The sequence below is a fragment of the Grus americana genome, chromosome 4, assembly GCF_028858705.1.
Source record: "Grus americana isolate bGruAme1 chromosome 4, bGruAme1.mat, whole genome shotgun sequence".
Lineage (NCBI taxonomy): Eukaryota > Metazoa > Chordata > Aves > Gruiformes > Gruidae > Grus > Grus americana.
The window spans coordinates 71,721,992-71,737,013 of NC_072855.1; positions in this window are offsets into that span (position 1 = coordinate 71,721,992).

Below are 15,022 nucleotides of genomic sequence, written 5' to 3' on the forward strand. Positions count from 1 at the left end.
TCATCTGTCAATCTATGCAACCAGCTATAAATCTTTCTATTTTTTTCCCCAAAATACATACTTTTCTGATTAAAGCCAAATTTGGCCCTGAATTATTCTACATGCACTTTTCCCCATGAACAGTGAACTGAAAAAAATATTAATCTTTTTAAAGCACCTTGAAGCCCATTTCTCTTTTCAACTAATGAACTATGCAAAGGAGCCTCAGTTGCCTCAGGGAAGCTTGTCAAACCCATCACAAGGAGCCTTCATAAAGCCTAAAGGACATGTATCATAATGTATAAAATTTGTCATAGTATATCATTATTACCTTTTGGGAGGCTTGTTACAACAATTATGGATGATTAAGCCATATTATAAAAAAAAAAAAAAAGCAGATCCATGACCAATAGAACTAAGGAAACTAAGTTTCCCACATTTTGGGATTTTTTTTGTTGTCTAGTTTAGTGTGACAGAAAATTAAATCTCCATTATTTTCCTGCCATAAAGGTGCTTATAAGAGGCCTCTCCAGGGAGGATTCTTTGGTGTCCAATATTGCGTTTATGCAGTGCTGTGTGCAGTTTCCCTCTGTAGGTTCTCTGTGGCTACAAAACTCAAACCCATGTTATTATTTCTGAGCCCTCTGCCTTCCACCAAATCTGGTTGCAATGAACCGTGCAGAAATTATCAAAAGTTATTGGGGGATGTGAGGCACACAGACACATTTGGAAAGGTACATAATTGCGGTCTGATGACAACTGTGGGGAACGAGGCTGAAAAAGGTACTGACATTCAACCTTCCCTATTTTGTTTACTGTCCTGAGAGCCTCCTCTCTCACTTATTTTCATTTCAGACTGAAAACCAGTGTGACCATGATTACATAAAGGAATGCATGCAACTCTCACCTGGCAGAAGGATGGGAAGGACAATTTGGCCTGAGGGACAAACCCAGACTCACCACATTTCCGCAATGTCAAATACAGGTGCGCCCTTTTCTCTGGTCTCCACAAATCTCATACAGTACGCAGTCCCAGTCTCAACAGGAACAGGTAGACAGGCCTTAGGCAGATTCTGCAAAGATGAGATTTGAAATCTTTGTCATGAGGAGGGACCACCACTCTGGTCCTTAACTGCTCAGCTAACGTGTAAAAAGCGTATTAGTGTTATATCCTGCAGCCAACCTTACTCAGTATGCTGACTGTTTTGAATCTCAAACAAAAATGCTTAACCGTCCCTCTGCACTGTAGGTTTCCTTTTGTGTTTTTTGTTATTGTTTTTTAATTGTATCTAAGCCTAAGATAAATTTGATGCCTGTCTACAGTGTGTTTTCGAGCACGAAGCAGCGATCTCTAAACCCATCGTGACCAAACCAATGGCAATAAAGCTCATCAGGTCAGCCACAATAAGCTGAGACAAAGTACTGCACTGATAGAGCTCTGATGCTTTCAAGACAAACCAGTAGCTATTGCGCAGGAATTCACCATGTGGAAGATAATTCATACTATTTTGCATAACCTTGCATTTCTAGGAGGATTTCATAAACTTACCTTGCTTGGCATCAAGATTGCCAACAATAGGTATCGCTCTCACTAGCAGAGGAAGGTACAAATACCACCATTTCCAGGGGAGACCTTTGCGTCAGCTTGCAGGTTCTTACATGATCTGGCTAAACTTCAGCTAACCATCCAAACTGAAACAGATTTCAACTTGCATTTTAAATATTACTTGGACTTTTTTTTTAAGAAAATAGAATTTCCTTAAAAATTCTGATCACCGTCAGTAACCTGATAGTGTACATAAATTCTATTATATAAACTTTCAGAGTGAAACTTTGAAGAAGACCAGGTTGTCTAGAAATTGTCAGTGTAAGTTAGTTCTACCTAATAGACACTGCAATTATCTTCTGATATAATTATAGGACACCTTTTTAACTCTGCCAGTTTTTTTGATCTTCAGGAATAACCACACTGGCTAGCAATCACTAATACAATGGAATAGCAAGTATACAAGCTATCACAAAGACAATATTTTTTAAAGTGTTTATGCAAAACAAATTGCTGCTCTGCTCCATTTTTTGTACCTTTTTGTAATGAAAACCACTGCCTTAAGTTATTTTCTTAAATCACATCCTTCATTATCCATGTTTTATGCCAAATTTCCTTTTTTGTGATAGCTATTTATCATAGCAAAAGCAAAACAGAAACATACTTCAGTGTGGGAGTTTTATTTTTATAGTAGGAGGCTTTAGTGGAGATGGGATTGATATATCAAAGCCTTATCCCAAGATAACAAATGTATTTAAATATTTACCTTCATTTTTGTCCTCTACAGTTAATACAATATTTCCCTAACATAAGCTGCTAAATGTATTTTCCCCTTTTTTTATTCTTATTAAAATTGTGATTTGAAGATATTTTCCTAAAGCTGTGAATAGTTATTAACATTTCTTTAAAGGCTTCAATATTTGAATGGCCAAATTCCAGCTTGAGTAATTACATTCTGCCTACTTAAATTCCCCACACAGTTTCAATTAGATAAGTTATTCTTCTACTCTTTATGTCCTAAAACTGTTCTGCAGCATTGCTGCCACTATTAAACAGCTGCTGAATTTTGCCCCAGAGGTGACTGAACTGATCCCCGTATACAAAACACAGTATATAAAACAAACTGAATTTTTGCTGGATGAAAGTTGGTAAATACAAGTTTTATGATGGCTAAGTATTACTTTTGAATGCCCATGCTTATGCTTATTTTAAGGGCAATGATAATGAAACCTTTCCCGCAGCATCCTATTAACAGGGCTCTAGAAAGAACAGGAAGATTCATCTTCCATACACGTTCAGAGCATTTCCAGGGACTATCATCTAGAAAACTGCCCTTAAATTGTAAGCGCATTGCCATATGGGTACAGGAGTGACCCCACCAGAGAGATAAAAGAACTGTAGGCTAGATTTTATAGATACTTAGGTACTTAAAGCCTCAGAAAGGAAGCCAATATCTATGTCAGGCATACTGTGGAGGATTCTTCCCCATATGCTTTTGGAAATCCTGCTAGAGCCTTTAAAAGGAAATAGAACCACAAATACCTTTAAAAGACTTTCCCCCATATACTATGACCTCAGCCTGTAACTATCCAGTTGCACGTAATTTTACTTTACCAAGCAAATCCATTTCTTTCCACTGTAGTTAAACCTCTCAGATTCTCTTCCTTGAAGAAATAGGTAGGAAAGAATCTGAAGCAGCAAAGGGCACTACCTGCATCATTTAAGAACAGTTTTAGTGTGGTCCCAGGCTGGCAGTGTGGAGTGCATTAAAGATTTTTTTTCATATCCAGACCTATGTTTCTGCTCTCTACAAGGGACCTGTTCAGATTACAGTGGGTACTGTAACTTCAAGGTAATCTGATGCTGCTGGGAGGTTGTGTGGGAAATCCCTGTGTAACTGCACATCAATAATTAAGCCAAATTCCAGAACAGGCTTTTGGATTTAGGCCTTTGTAAATGAAATCCTCTCTTCTTCCTTCGTAAAAGATTTCTGTAGATAAATCTTCAAATAGGCCTAGGACAGGTAGGCCCCAGGCTTATAAAAAGTATATATACACTGAAATTATTTCTGGGGTCAATTAAAAATGCATGTTTAAATATAGAACCTGTGAAAGTTGAAGGAATATTTAAACATTTATAAATTTGAATGCTGCTGTGGCTGAATGGGGCCTCTTCTTGTCTTCCTTCCTCATTTTTCCTGGAGTATGTGACATATACTTGGCGAGTATATACCTCAGAACAGGCATTTCTGTTTCTCTTTTTTTGCTAGTCTGTCTTGCAGAAGACAACCTGCTCTCCAGGAGAAAGATAAATACTTTTCTTGTCTGCAGTATTTGTTATTCTTGGGGTGGTATAAGGCTTTTCTCTTTTCTTGATGAACTGATGAGGTTTAGGGCGTCACCTAAAAGAGATTCTGCACTTTGAGATTTCTGCTTTTCTTTTTTTGCCTATTTCTTTTGAATTTGGTTTTTTTTTCCTAATCTTCAATCTTCATCCGCATACTTTTCATATCTGTGAATTCTCCTTCCATACAATCCAATCTTTTTCTATATATTCTGGTTTAGATAGTGAATCTCCTCTCTTGCTTATCCATCCCCATTCTGTGTCCATTTTGGTTCTTTCTCAGCCCCAGGCTTTTCCTTGACACAGCATTAGGGGGAAAATGCTGCCTAGCAATCTCCCTGATTATACTGAGCTGCACTTCAGGGTACAGACCTGAGCTTGAACATTACTTGCTGTCTTCTGCTTGTGCTGAAGAGCTGAGACAAATGAGTCCTCCACCCTGGGTAGCTGCTAAACTGTTCTTTGCAACACCATCTAAAAACACAGATGTTGAGAATGGTATTGCAGAAAATGTCTGGGCTAGAGAATTTTAGTGCAGCGTAAGAACTTGGAGCAAATCAAGCTAAGGACAGCGCAGTTTATGAATCAGCACAATATTCAACTTGTAGTGCAAATCCACACCAAAACTAGTAGTTTACTAGGACTATGTCAAGTATCAAAGATCAACATTTTAAATAAAACTCTAACCAAAAGCATACCAGGAGAAAACACATCTTAAAAATCAAGGCTGCCAGAATTTCTGTAGAGTCTCTATCTTCACTAGTAAAACTACTCATGGCTTCTCGGCATTTGCACTCACCAGAGGAAGAGCACAGTGTTAAATGTCCCGTGGTGCTGCTGCTGCTGCTGCAAAGACTGACAGCATCAGTCCCGTGTGCCTCATGTTCTGTGTTCCAAGAAAAGCTCTGCCATGGATGTGGGCTTTACTTAAAACAGCAGCTCTTTTCAACATTTATTAACTATTTTTTTTAATTTCAAAGAAAACATGCTCAAATTTTATAAATTTCCCTGACAAAAAGAGACCCAACACCTCAATTCTACAGTGCAGCCGCTGTTCTTAAAAAAAGAACATTTTCTTTGTCCATAAGGAAGAAAACACACTGAGTAAATATCAGTGCTAAAGAATGCTCATCATTTGCATTAACTGTCCCACTGTGTATCACATTTCTTAAAATATTACCAAACTAACAGCTGTACAGCTTAGCCAGCTGATAAAAACCAATGCTGTCATAGAAAGATCTTATTTTTTAGACAGACTTCCTTATAGGTCCTATCTGCTCAAGATTAATTTGGAATGGAAATTTTCACAAAGCAGGGTATGGAAACTATTCAGACATTTTTCTTGTCCTCCAAATTTTCATGGTACTTGAGTTAGTTATATATAAACAGTTTCACTGTACTTTCTAATTAGTACAATAACTGCAATAATTGTAAGGCCAGGTTTTCATAGAAAATACCCTCAACATTACAGAAGACTCAAACTGAAAACCCTGTATTAAGATAGACACTCAAATGCATTAGTTATTATTGAACACTGAATAATTATATTTGCATTTTATATTCAATTTGATTTTCAAAAATGATAATACTTCAGCACATTTACCATATGTTACTTAAGAAGCCATTATCTACAGTTTGAAATAATAGAGAAGACTAGATCTCTATGTATAATTTGCCAATGTATTCTGCATTTTTCTAAAAGCCTACAAAAGAAAGCCTGTCCAATTAGAGATTAAAGGGAGAATAGTACTCTCCCCATGACTGCAAGAAAAAGAAAGGAAGTTTTAATTTTTAAAGAAACTGCTCCAGAATTTGATATCGTTTATATATTTACTTATATTTTAATTATATGATTCTCCAAAAGTGTCAGATCTGTAAGAATATGTGCATTGTTACTATTAATGTATTTCCACCATATATGCCTTGATAAGAGAAGTACAGTATTGCACATAAGCACATCACTGAATGTTAAAAGTAAACAAAACTACAAAGTTTAATATTCTGAGTTTTGGTCATGGTATTGAAGGTTACACTGACTCAATGCTTGTCACTATTTCCTACAGTTAAAATATAATTTGATTTTTAAACTCTTTTTTTTTATGCATACAAATGTTATCACATTGATAATGAGAAATATTCAATTACTGCTGAAGCATTGTGTCACAAAACAAATATAATTTGCATTTGTTTAATTTATTGGTTCTAACATTTTGAGGAATGTTAAGGATGACCGTGGTTGAAAGGACCCTGAACATTTCTTCAGCAGAGCCCTACCAGCATTACTCAGGGTGAGGCTGAAAGTGTAGTTGCAGTTGTTCACTGCTGTGTTCCCAGTAGTTTTCTACTGTGGCATATTCTTTCTATCATAAAATATTTGTTCTTTGACAGATCACTGTAACATAGGATTGATTCAACCTTCTCATTGCCTAGTCAAACACGAACTCATTGCACTTTATGACATGCAATAGGGAAGCGCATACAGTGGAACATAATAATGGACAAAATGAAATGCTTTACTTAGACATTTGGGATTACCATTTTCTAATTAAGATTTATATGTTGGTGTATATATACATGTACACACACACAGAGACACACATATATATATTTTTATATATGCCACAGGTAGGTCTGGGAGTGAATAAAGTACAAGGACCTAAGTCTGAAATGCTTCAGAGTTTGAACAAACCTCAGACTTTGATCTTGGTTGTGACTGTTACTGTTAGCACAGAATCAGCGATGGTGAATCTATCGCTGGCAGTTTGCACCTTCACAAGAACCCTTGCTTGCTTATTTTCATCAAGCCTCATCCTAGTCTCACTCCCCAAACATAAGGCAACTGTTTATTTACCATAAAGGAAAATACTGTAAAAGATGATTACTGACCCATATGCTTAGTTATCTATTTTTGCATTCATATTATTAACTAATAAGCATAAGTATTTTTGGCTTACAAAAGGTTGGTCATTATTTAGGTGGCCAGTATGTAGCATGATGATAAGCTTGGTTTCACTGTTTCATCGTGATCCTTTACGTTACTTATAGACACAGACCTAGATAATCTCTTCTGAATTTAGTCCGTCTGGTGGGGCCCTCAAAGCCATATGGGAAGACTCGAAAGTGATGGGATAGGATAAACAGGAAAATGTCATTACAGCAAAAGTCAAGCCAAGCTATAAATTGGAAACTTAAGCTGCTTTTAAGTATGGGGTTTCTGGTTGGCACTTCTCCAGTACTGGACAGTTATGTCCATGTTTAGCATTTTGCTTACAGTCATCTGGTAATTAAGTTATATCAATGCCATCTCATGCAAATTGTCTATATAAGAAAGAAGCCATTCAAATGTGTTGTGTATCCATATATGAATTTCAAAATCAGTTAGGATAATCATGTCACATTAAGTAGCATAAGGTGACAGAAGGTTCAAGTGGGAGGCTTTGGCAGTTTTTGCAGACATCCTTAAATCAACAACATAAATTTTAATATAGTAATTGTATTACACACAAAATGGATGTGTTAACAGGATACTACTTCCAGACTATTTACAGAGAATGCAAGAGAGAAGTAAAATAATATAAATACATTCATATTTTTTCTAACATCTTTGTTTTTTAAATCTTCTGCAAACAATCCAGCCCAAACAAATCTTTGTTTTTATAATATACTCCATTTGTAAAACCCCTATTGGGTTAGACTTTCCAATTAAAATATGATTCTTTATGCATGTTTCATAGAAAATGTTTACTCAGACATTCTGTGGTGTTTTCTGCAATGTATGGCGCTGGCATTGCAAGAAAGTGAAAATTTCCAGAATCTTGTTTAAAGCTCATTTCTATTAACGATTCAGACAAGTATCTGTTAACTTACCGGATGAAGACAGGGGGACCGGCACATTTTGTTGACACTGTTTGGTGATGTAAGCAGACTAAAAATTGTCAAGATTTTCCCAGATTCCCTTTTTTTTAGGATTGTGACAAGGTGAAGGGAATTAGGGAATTCCCTAATTTTTACACAGCAATAGAAGAAATCCCAAGACCACTAGTTCACCTAGTCTTGGTGCTGGTACCATTCCACCAGCCAAAAGCAATGGCTACCAGGGCACATTCTATAGTACAGTGGAAGCACACAAATAAAACAGTTGGCGCCAAGAATTCAATATTGACACCGTACGTGCTTTGCAGCGGCTACTTAATAATCACCCTGTGGACTGAGCATTCTTTGATGGTTGAAGTGCAGAAGGTAAGCTCTTGGAGTGCGCATCTTCCAGGTTTGTTTCACCCAAAAGGAAGTGCTTCTCCAGCTCTGAGGCTGTTCCACAATGTGAACCAACATACTCTGAGTAGAGATGGGTCAGGAGAATAATTTTGTGTAGCTGCATCTCAAAGCAACTACCCAATGCCTGCATGGCCCACCAGTGCTGTTCAGAGATGGCAGAGAGCCCACTGGAGTTTTCACCACGTTGGTGGTTTGGTTTTGATGGAGATGAGTATCTGGGAAAATGTATTAGGGAACACAGGAGAATAACTTGTTCCAGGCAGGGTATCTGCTAAACAACACATCACCAGTCTTGGTCTTCAGTGGGGTTGTGAACAGTCAGTGAGAACCGCTCAATGCACATTGATTGTCAAACACCTTCTGGTCATTGGCGGCATTTCCTCCAGGCCTGCAGCAGCAGTTCATCGCAAAAGGTTTCCTTTGCCTGCCTCTCTCTCTCCTGAATCACTAAAATCAGATAAAGAAGAGATTCTGTGTTCTCTTCTAGGGGGGCAATTCTGTGACTTTTTACATATAAAATTTACCATCCCAAAGTCAAAAAGCCACAATGATATCAAAATTGTTCTGAATTTAATAAGCAACTAAAGAGATTTTTTTTATTATGCTAAATCCTCAGATTGGGTGACTACTGCTACTATATATACAAACACTGATAAATGTTCAAAATCAATTGTTTACATTAATGTTAAACCAGATAATCTAGAAGGTAACTACTGTTTAATTCTAGCATCTTTGCAAGTGTCCATTTTAACTATTGTCCTAGGCTACTCAGCTTTATACTTAGTTTTTTAAGTATATATATTCTGTGTTATACTGAGTTAGTATAGAGTGAGACTAATTGAGATCACTATGGAAATTAAGATTACATATTGATAAATGCCAGGATGATACTGTGCTTCGCTAATCCTCATCAGTGCAGCCATGAAAATTGCTATTTCTGCGTTGCACTGTTTTCTTCTAACAATTTAAATGGAAAACATCTGATCTAGAATTGTTTGCAATGGATAAAAGGAGCCTGCATGGTAAAGGATCTGACATATTTGTAAACCAGCAATTATGGCATATACCCAGCAATTTGAAATATTTCTGAATTGTTCAGCACATCCCCAAATTGCTCATGTAATGAAAGCACATGAAAATGTTATTATCATTGTTTCTAGTTGTCTTCTATTTCCCACTGGAGACTTTTTTGTCAGCTTAATACATTTTTGTTTGTTTTCAGCTCTGGCTTTATTTGTTTTTGGTCCTGGAATGAAAATCAGCTAATGACACCTTTTCTCAGTCTACAGAGGCTTCCGCTGTCTAGCAAGAATAGATTAGTCACTCAGTGCATGATCTCAGAGCGAGATTGGGGTTTGCTGCTTTATTTGTTTATTTAGATTTATTTTAGGGGAGGGAGCTCCTTGATGCAGCTGTATAGGACAGTGTCATTTACACTGTCTGGAGGCTACTAACAAATAGTCACTTCGCATCTTAAGAATAAACACAATGGATTTTTCACTGATAGGTTAATTATTTTTTTTCCAAATTAAATGAAGAAATGCAATAGAAAGCTGAAGAACCTCTTGCCAAAGGCCAAACATACCAACCTGTAGTAATTTCAAGAGTTGAGAGCAGAAGTGACTCAGGGATTAGGAATGATAGCTGTATCATTTTATCTCCTGATTTTCAGCATGAAGCTGGTCAGGTCAGTGACAAATATTAACAGAAGCATTACTTAACAGCTTAGAATAGGGTACAGAAGGACAGTCACAATCTCCCCGCCCCATGCCCCAAATGTTGTTTTATAGACGCTCTGTGCCATGCGGGAAGCGTAGAACAGCTGTAACCCAACTCAAATAGCTCTCAGATGACTTTCCTGCCTAATCCGTAAGTGGCGCAGAGTTGCTTTATTCTCTGCAGCGCAGGCACCACACCCAGGGACAAGCGGGGATGGCTGCAGCATCTCCACCATCAGCTGCTGCCAAAACGATGCCTAGGGAACACAGGCAGTCTCTTAGAAAATGGAGTGGTTCTCGGGATGCTCTGATTCACAGGGGACCAGGCTGGCGTATACTCAAAAGAACTGGGAAATAAGGGAGGTTTACCTCAAAAGCAAATTAGCTAGTACCAAGAATTTTGATGATAGTGCCCAAATGGAAACTCATGAAGAATTCAAATATGACAACTGTCATAACAACAGAAAGCATTGTTATAATAAGAGATCGTCTTACTAATTTGTCATGGCATCCCTGAGGATAAGCAGGCATTTTGGTTCTCAGTTTTTCATTTTGTTTGACTGATATCAACCTGAACATCTAGACGGCAGTGCTTAAAATACAAACCTTGTAGAAGAATATCAAGCTGTGTGCATACAAATTGGAGATGGATTTGCCAATGCAACATATTGTCTCTAGTATAATTACTCAGTCACCAGTAAAACCTCTGCAAACAAATGTGCCTTGCAGTTTAGAAAAGAATATAATAATATATATACTTTGAAATTGCAGAGTCTACGTAAGCTAAATAAATCATCAGGCCACAGGAAAGAAAAGGATTATTCTAATTCCAAACCTAATGATGAAAAGCAGTTTTTAAAGATACTCTAATTAAAGGACAGAAGAAATTGTGGACAAAATCAGATTATTTGGATCACCAGTGATTTGTTCTGGGTTTGTACACCCTTCAGAGCCCAAAGAGACCTTGTCCATGATTGAGTCTCCTGAGCAGTATTGCAGTACAAGCACATGAGGAAAATGCAGAGTTATGAGCATAGACTTAAAACTAATCTGAACAATTCATATCACTTTTTACAGTTTTTATTATATAGATTTGATAGCTGTGCAAATTTCTCTGTTTTCCTTTGACAAGAATCTCTTGACATTCGCGTTTTTCCATTTAATAGTCTGAAACTCCAGCAACTGAAAAGTTTATAACATACAAAGGTGAAAACTCTGAGCATAATCGATTTTTAGAATTACTAGTGCTTGGTATGATCATGGTTTTGAAAAACAAAATTATTTAGTTTTTCTTCTCAGCTTTTGATGAGAAGAAACTGTTTTCATATTATTTCCCAGATACATGGGAGTAAGAGTAACTACGGAATAATACTGAATACCGTATTAACTGTGCAAAGTGTATAGAAGAACTGAAAACACACCTAGAAATACAACTAACACTTCAGACATGCAGGTGTACTTACTTATACCTGGCACTTTCTTCTTCTTTCTTTCCTCTCTTCTCTCTCAGCTTTCTTCTGGATTTCAGTTATTTTCTTGAGATTACCACTAAGAGTTTCTTCTTTCTTCTCCTCTTTGTCCAAAATTCTTTTCCTGAGTAAAAATTAAGCTACTTGTGGTACTCTATCAGTCTTGAAACAGTTTGAGTCTTTTCCATTTACTTCTTTTTAACTATTTCTCCTCCTATTTCATGTCATAACACTTAAAACAAGTTGAAAGTGGAAAAAAAAAGGTTCATAATTTTCCAGTCGAAGCTGAAGGGAAACAGAGGGAAAGTACTGCAGATGAGATGTCAATTGCTAAAATTACCTTGTCTCCGTGATCAGACGGGCCTTGGATTTATTGAACTACAGGGCACTCTACAAGGTCTATTTAGTTTCTCACATTTGTTTCACCGCGCTGAACTGAAGGAGCCAAATGATTTGAGCATGGTTATTGATTAATATTGTTTATTGCATATATCGTTCCAGGCACTTAGGGGAAAATAAAGGTATGTTTAAAAGAAAATAAATACATAAATAAGATGGCAAGCTGGACTCCCTTTTTCTCTCCCACCACATGTGTATGCATTAGCACAGCTCTGAAAAGCCACCTGGACAATTCATAACAATAGTGGGCACTTAGGAAAAAGTATTGGTATATTTAAAACTAAAATATATACATAAATAAGATAGTAAGGCAAGCTGTACGCGTATGTCAGCAGAGCTATGAAAGCTGTTTGAAGAATTCCATCAGTAGTAGGTGTGCCACAGGGCACCTGCCTGAACACACAAATGACGTGGACCAACATAATTCCTTCCCTGAGCATTACCCTGAGTGAGTGTGACGCAGCAAAACAAAGGACATACACAGGACAACTGGGAATGTGAAAGCTCTGTCTGGACGAGCACTGGCTGCTATTTTGATAAGATACTTTTTTCTTGCAGTACTAAATCATATGTGAAATTTTAAGAAAAACTCAAAAATTCAGAATTTCAAACTCACACTTAAAAGTACATAACTCTGTCGTGTTTTCATGTTTTTGTCAGTTTAATTCATGGCAAGAGAAAAATTTTCTACTTAAACCCTGTTTTCTGAAATGTCCTGGATCATTAATGTATTCTAGTCCCTGGTGTGGCTTTCCTTCTTATTAAACGCATTTTCTCAATGGTTTTAGCTAAATAGCAGAAAGGCCGTAAGCACCTACTAAGACTTCCCAAACAGAAAGTTAGCCTGCAACAGCTACTATTTCTCAATTCACGCGCTTCCCAATTTCTCACCAGGATCTTCATGTAGACAAACCCTTCCTAGTGACTGAAACAGATTTTCTGCATCAAAAATGTCTCTTATTTGTGTTGTAATGAAGAGGTTTCATACTTCAAAGTGTCAAACCGTGTCACTATGAGACAAACAGAAAATGCTTTGATCTCAAAGTATGCCTACACAACATACTGAAGGTGCAATGACAGTACAGACATCCATTCTAGTTTGAATTTAGCTAGCATGGGTAATGTTAAGAGCCAGCGTGTCTAAGTATGAACTAGTAGAAACTTGATGGGGATGCTCCCTCGGGCTGCTAAGGAATACAAAGCACGCATTGCTAACAGAACCATCTCGGTTTCTAGTCTGCAGTTCAAAGAGTGCACCTGTAATGTTAGTACAGGGCAACAGGTTTTCATTTCATATTATGTCAGTTTTTATTGGTAATATATTGGGGTTTAATTTTAATATGTTCCAGTCAGAAGCCTTGCCCTATCAAATTCTGTTATGCTGGCAAAATCATAAATGTAGACTAAAACATATGTTTTTGTAAAGTATTACGATTTCCTTTGTTTCTCTTGTTTATTCACCATATTTCTGGCACTAGTATACAGACAGTGAGATTTTCAGCCAATTGATCCACCTCCTTCCTCTTCTTTGACCTTCCAGTGAATAACCCAGTCTTTTTCCAGTTTTTATATCCTTGTCCAGATTTTATGTATGCTTACAGTTACTTGGGACCTTTTGTTTCTAAGTCTCTGCAAGTTTGATGCTAGAAAGATTTCCATTTTATTCCAGAATGCTTTTTTTGGATCAAAAAAACTTCTCTTTAGCTTAGAAAAGAGAAAATACTCCAGCCAACAAGTAGCAAACATTGTGACAGATGTTAAAAATGAAGTATGCATTAGAATACTTCAAATGTTATCTTGTGTCAAAGTTTCAGAGGTCTGTAACAGTTGTACATTTGTACATGGCCACTGCTCTGTGACATAAATATAAAAATAGCAATATGACGATAGATTACAAATAATTCTCAAATAAAATGTCAAAATTCTTAAGCAAAACTTGAACATTTGTAGAAAATTTTAAAATAAAATGCTACACTGATTTGGAGGAAACCGTTTCCTGATTGTGGAGAGGATGAGATTTACTGTTGTTAGGAATCAGAAAGATTTTGAAACGCCATCTTTTCTGGTAAAATGGAAAATCAGATTTTTGAGCAGAACTATTAATCCTTACTCTAAGTGGGGTCTGTATGACATGAAAAAGAGTCAGATTCAGCTGCCACAGGAGCTGGAAGCTCCACTTGTTTGATGATGAAGAAACAAGTAGACGTTCTCTTTTGTTACAGTTCTAATTCACAGACTCTGTTAAATCTAACAGAATACTAATTACCTTAAGTGGATTTCACAGTTGACAGAGACCTTTGTCGGGGAGATGAGCTTGACAAAGGCAATTCAAACTTAGCTAATGAAGAATACTAGATCCACCTTTGAGGAATGTTAAGTAAGTGCTTTGCTTTTTATGAAAGGTACCTCTTTTATATGTAAAGTAACCGTAGAAATGTCAACATTTCATTCCGAGACACCTTGCTAAATTCTGCAGAGGGTTATCAAATTACCTGCAGGTTTTCCTTTTCTGTAATTATATTTATTCATACAGCATTTCCTTGCAGTGAAGCTCTGCGGACCAATCCTGAAAAAGGCACACTCAACGTTTGCTTAACACAGCTTAATCAAACCCGTCTTCATATTGACAATCACAGTATGGCAGAAGTTTCTTCCTTGCAAATGAGGGCTATGCAGGTGTGTCTAATTATTGCAGAATCGCTCGAAGCACACAAAAGTGCAGGTGAGAGCTGGGACCGTAAAAATATTCTTTTGTGACCATGTTACCTCAGGTAGCTCAAAATATGCAAATAACAACTGCCTTTTGCGGTACCCAAAAGCTAATACCAGCTCAGCGTTGGGGTGCCTTAAAACCTACTGAGAAATACGGGCAAAGCCTTGCTCATATGGGTAGCTGGGTGTTCTTGTTTCCTAGCTCGTAAGCTAACTATGTATTCCCTGTGCTATCTAACAGCACTACATCGTGCTGCTCCTGAACGAACACAGGATAGGAGCTGATAGGAGTGTAACAGATTACTGGGAGACCGTGTTCACATACTCTGAAGAAGTTCTAGTTAGTTGGAAATCCTACAGTCGGGATCAAAGACACACAAACTAAAAGCTTTAAGATTAACTCTCCTTTTCATACTACAAGTTGCTGCTGCTGCTTCATTTTAGAAGACCTTGTGATACTGCCACGTTCTTACTACAGCGTACACCGCTGGGCTCCTCGTGCCACTATGAAGCATTTTATGGCTTACCTGCATTTTTCATGGAATGAAATGTTTGGGTTTCAGCACCAGTAAGATGTTCTA